The following is a 5748-nucleotide window of genomic DNA, read 5'->3' as shown; positions in this document are numbered from 1 at the left end:
AAAGTATCCTAAGAGGTCAACTAGTTTACTTCTCTTGTTTGTTTTTAACATGTAAGAAATATGAATCCAGGAAGGTTAAATAGTTTGCAAAAAAATACAAAGTCCATTAGAGGCAGAGCTTGGAGGGCACCCAAGTTTCCTGATACCTAGTTTACTATTATTTCATATTATATCTTTCTAACATAGAAGCAAATGTATATGAAGGAAGACCATAATGCAAACGGATGAAGTGAGTTATTTCACTGCAAACACACACAGGCACACACACACAAAGAAGGGGATAGCATGGACAATTTCATCTGAGAGCACAAGACTGTCATTGTCCCCTTGTCCTGACCAAGTAGGGTGTTCTGATAGGCCCAGGTGTCAGTTTATATCGCCAGTTGGTTTTCTACCCTCTGCTCCCCACCAAGGGAAACTGATCATTTGTTTCACAATCAGAAAAAGCAACATTGTCATCATCATCCACCTTAAATGCTTCTTGCAGGAAAATATGGCTGTGGCAGATTCTCAGCTGGTGTCAGGGGGAACTCATAATTTGGCTGTGAAGCCCAAGACAGATACATAAAAGAGAAATCAATCTTACCAGATAGGTACCCAATACACAGTTCAGGCCGTAAATGCTACAGAGCTTGTGTGGAAATACCTCAGCCCTAGGAGGTAGGCATTATAATTTTCACACAGGAAAAAAGTAAGTCTCAGAGGAGCTAATTTGCATGTAGGTGGCAAAGCTCAGATTCAAAATGCAGGTCAATGGGCCCCAAAGTGCTTACCTTTGAGCCACACCCTTTACCTGGTATAAGCCAGCTTGGCTGCCTTCCTCCGAGGCAGTTAGGACTTCATAAGTCAGGAGTAACAGAGCCTTTGTCCAACTCCTATCCAAACACACAACAGGACATGGGGTCCTCAGTTCATACTGATGCCACAATATATCCACTTATGGGGCATGAGCACTTTAGACTTCTCTGTGGCATTGGTAAGCCATTTACCTCGTGAGAAAAAGTAGATTATTGACTTAGTCATGTCCTGTATGTTCATCTTATACCCCAGTTGCCCTAGGAAGCATTTCTGCTTGATGAATTTTCACTTCACTTAGAGTCAGATGGCATACCCTCTGGGTCGTGGGCAGAACAAGCCTTCAATAAATTCCTGATTGCTAGTACTGACTCATGCTCATGGAAGTAGACACGATAAGGTCTATGTAAAAAATATAATATAGTCCCTACCTGTCTATAACATGTAGCTTCAACAGAATATTCTACATCTGGTATTTTTGGGTTGATATTTCTTGATAGGGAGAAATTAAGAAGCTATCTGTATTGCATACAGAATATTATTTACCTGCACAGTACTATACTTTCCATAGATTTATAGCAAGTTCAGGCATCAGAAAATGTTTTAAAGCTATTATCATAATGCTTTGACTATGAATGATTAATAATCTGAAAAGAACAAGTTGTTATTTTGTTTATAGGTTTGAAATTAGTCAACAGTGTAATGAGATGGCTAAAGAAGCTCATGAATATTAAACTGTCTTAATAGATATAGAAAGTCCAATACTAAGAATTCTAAATCTTTGTTTTAGACAACATACATTAAGAAGAATGGAGAGAATGTAGAATCTAGAGTACACTGTTCAGGGTAGAGGAGGGCGGAACCCCATAGTGGGTGAGGAACAGCTCCAAGTATAGGCAAAAAAGAATTCAGGAAGAAGGAGCATAATATTTGTTTTCAAGTATAATACTCAAAGGGAAGAGAGATTAGATTCATTGTGTTCAGCTCTAGCAACTGAAGTATAGGAAAATAAATGGAAGAAAATGTTGATTCAGTATAAGATAGAAATGAATCCCTTCTAGAATGGACTGGCCAGCAAGAAAGTGAGATTCCCAACATAGTATTTCCAAGTCTTGGGGCCACATGTGGCCTTCTGGATCCTTGAGTGAGGCCTTTTGACTGAATCCAAATTTTACAGAACAAATTCTTTTAATAAATGGATTTGTTCTGTGAAGTTTAGATTCAGGCAAGCAGCCGTACTTGGGGATCTGTAGGGACACATGTGGCCTTGAGGCTGCAGGTTCCCCACTCCAAAGGTTATCATCCTAAGCAACCATTTTATTGGGCATGCTATTTAAATTATATCTGTTCCAGGTTTAAAAAAAAATCACTTGCCAAAGAGACATCCTGTACTGTCATATTTACACAATTTATTGAGGGATAACTCTGGTCTTACCAAACTTTGGTTCTTATCAATTCTAGATTCAAAAGGTGATTAGGTGATTTGAATGCTCACATTATTTAAATCATTACCAGAAATTACAGGGTTCCTTTTAAAGAAGAAAAGGCATTGGCTTGTATGGACACATGTGATCACACTAAGAAATAGAAATTATTTTCATTATTGACATTTAAAAAAATTTGTTCTTTAAAAGTAAACCAAGTCCCCATAATTGTGTAACTAATCGGTGGAATAACCAAAAAAGCTTAATCCTCAGGTTAGCAGATTAAAAAAACATAACCCATGTGTTTTTTTCCTAAGCTAAACAATTTGCTGTCCCATATTCTCACTGTATCCCTCACATTTATCTGTACATTAACAATGCTTAGCAGCTGATAGCCAAAAAGGCCCACCAAGTTGAATCAACTTAAAGATTTGTTTCCACGCTGGGGTCCTTCATGCACTTGGCAGAAACAGGCTGCAACTGTGGCTCCATTTATTACGTTATGCTATAAACATTATGTCCTGAGCTAACAAGATACTCAATATGACAATCCCATAGGTTACCAAGCACTGTAAACATCTTGTGTTAACAGGCGCCAGAGACAGCACAGAGAAGGTCTCTAGTATCCATTTTAAAGTGGTTTATGATGTGGAATCTGCTGTTTAAAAAACGAATAATCAAAAACACAGCCCCCAACTCTGGCTAGATCAAATATTTGTGAGACAAAGTTATGCTCAGTTTTAAAAAAAATGCACTCATGTCATTACTTTGTCATTGCATTTATGGATTTTTATTTCACACCTTTGCCCATTTAAGTGTTTGTTTCCCATGGCATTGAGGAGACCAAAACTATAATTTCACTGTGATATATTTACTCCACAAAAAAAAGCTGAATGTTGACTCACCAATTTTCCTTAGACTAATGTGAAACAAAAAATTTACAAGGGTGGAAAGAGAGGAGGGAATGGGACAAGCTTTTTAAGCTACAAATGCTGTTTTCCAAGAGTCTCTAGTCTAAAACATATCTTTCCAGCTCTATCCAAAGGTCCATCTGAAGGGAAACTGTAAATAACTAGAGATCCCGTGAAATCTAATCTGGGAACAATGGGTTTTGCTTTTCTCAAAAGGAAACAGAACTCTCAATCACAGAGTAAATGGAACCAACAACCCTGTCTGCTATATCATTTTATTTCCTTTGGATCCAGCATTTTAGTTTCTGGAAATGTTTCAATAGTTGTCACCTCCAACTTACAGGGGCATCCCAGAAAAAGGGACATCTAGGGTGATCCAGGTGGAAACAAGCCTGGAACACCAGTTGCCAAGGCTGCCACAACATCCCATGTCTGTGAGAAAAGTGTCTTCTCAGGCACACACGCCAGGGAGTCTAAAGGTAAACAGCCCTGAGACCAGCCAAGCCCCTAAACTATACTGGACGGCAGCACCCTGGAAATATCAAATTCACAGCTCCAGCCCGCCGGTTCCAAGGTTCTGTACCCACACATGTACACATCTCCTAAAAACCACTCAAACGCACTCCCATGCAGTTCTCCTGAGAGCTCTAGAAACCTCCACTTCCAGCTCTCAGGCTCTAAAAGATAACGGGTTTCAGTTATTTTAAAGCCCATATACTTAATCCTGTGCTGGAACTTCTGTAACTGCCCAACCCTCTGGCCTCCGGTTACCTTTCTCTGTCCCTTCCAAGGTCTCCTGGCGGCACAAACAGGCGGGCGGCACCTCTATGGCCCCTTCCTCCCCCCGCCTGCACACCCTACTGGCTCAGGCGCCGACACGCCTCTCCAGGCGCACACACACAGCGCACACGTACACCCATTCACGACACACAGCCCGCGCCAGGCCACGAACCCCGCAGCCCGGTCCCGGCAGCCGTTCCCCCTGTGCTATACACACAGCACTCGCCCCAGATAGGCTTCCCCACGCACCCGCAAGGAGGCGACCCTGCCCGCACCCTCTGCGCTGCCAGCGCCCGGTGCCCGACATGCGGCTACCCCACTCACCCGCAGCCCTCGGGCAGTTCTGTTAAAACTTTGAGCCGGTTTATTTCATAACCCCGAGTGTGTCTGAGGCTGGATGGGGTCGGCTTGCCACAATTTCCATCTACTCCAGTTCATAGGGACTGGTGGTTGTGACCCTACTGACCCCAGATCCGCTGGTGCCAATGCGCGGCTACAGCCCGCACAAACACGCAAAAGGCCGCGCTCTGGGGAGGAGAACGCCGTGTAGACGCGCACAGCCGGACCTCCCGGGTCTCTCCCAGACACTTTGCCTGGGACCTCTCCCGGCTCAGCAGCGGCAGCCTCAGCAGTTCCTGCCCCAGCCCGGCTGATGATGTCAAACAGAAACAGACTAGCAAAACTTTTTACGACTTTAACAAAATTGTCTTCAGAAGAAACCCCTCCACGCACCGCACACACCGGCTGGAGCAGGCGCCAGCGTGGGATGGTTCGCCTGTCGCCCCCAACTCCCTGCCACCCCACCAACTTCCAGCCACACGCACACCACCAACTTCCAGCCGCGAGCGCGCGTACACACACACACACACACACACACACACACACACACACTCTCTCTCACGTCCACAGTGCAGATCGGGTTACAACAACCCACCAACAGAAAACAACTTCTTCGCTAGGAGGAGAGGAGCACGCCAACCCCCAAGTCACCCGGAAAAAATTATCCGTGTAAATACATAAGACAAATCCCCTCCCCCCATTTTCATAAACAACTGGCGTCCCAGGGTCCACTCTTAGGTCCCCTGGCCCAACAGGGGGAAAGTAAGAGCCCGATTCCCGAAGCCAGCTCCAGTACCTCCGAGCCTCGCCTCCGGAGAGAGACCGCGGGTTCGCGTCCGTGCTGGGGCCGATGGCGCGGGGCCTTCGGCCCTCGTGGCCCCAGCCCGGGGTCCCCGCCGCCGCCCGGGCTCAGCAGCAGCAACCGCCGCCACCTCCGCCGTAGCAGCCGCCGCTGCCGCCACCGCCGTGGCTCCCCAGACCGCCTCCTCTTCCCATGGCTGCGCCCTGCTTGGCAGCTTGCGGGCTGTCAGGCTTGGGGAGGAGGGAAGGGGCGGGGTGAAACGGGAAGGGAGGATGGGAGGGGAGGGGTGGGAAAAGGCAGCCGCTGTTCACCAGGGGTCACGCCGGGCCTGGCCCGCAGCCCCGCAGATCCGGGCTGCCGAAGCGAGGAGAAGCGGGAGTTCAGGGAGGCCAGTTCGATGCCCGCCGCAGAGAGGCAGAGCGCCGCCCGGACCACGCATTCCGAGGAGCCGGGATGAAGCTTTCCTGGTGAGGAGTTGGAGTTGGTGCGTGTCACTCTCATCTGGGCTGAGCGGCTCCTCCTAGAGGAAAATATTGGTCGTTGCAGGACACTTACTTCCTCTCCACTGGCTCCTGTTCCCAAAAAGAAGGCAGGACCTAGAAGAGTGTAATCGCGCCCAACAAATTCAAGGGGACACTCACAGAATAGTTAGCTATCTGTAGGAATGGGAAGAAGTACCACCAGCGAGATAACTTGG

At 46.7% G+C, this 5748-nt stretch overlaps 1 protein-coding gene across 1 annotated transcript in view; it reads right to left on the bottom strand.

Annotated features, from left to right (window-relative positions):
* Positions 1-5208, bottom strand: part of GHR (growth hormone receptor) — a 301616-nt gene extending 296408 nt beyond the window's left edge. Inside the window, exon 1 of the mRNA XM_012664727.1 lies at positions 5046-5208. The gene's annotated coding sequence lies outside the window, so the exon portion shown is untranslated. The remainder of the gene's footprint in view (positions 1-5045) is intronic.
* Between the last annotated feature and the right edge of the window lie 540 nt (positions 5209-5748).

This window comes from Propithecus coquereli, unplaced genomic scaffold (genome assembly GCF_000956105.1).
Source record: "Propithecus coquereli isolate 6110/MARCELLA unplaced genomic scaffold, Pcoq_1.0 Scaffold91, whole genome shotgun sequence".
NCBI lineage: Eukaryota > Metazoa > Chordata > Mammalia > Primates > Indriidae > Propithecus > Propithecus coquereli.
The sequence above is the reverse complement of the archived record's forward strand: the minus strand, read 5'-3'. Positions and strand labels throughout refer to the sequence as shown.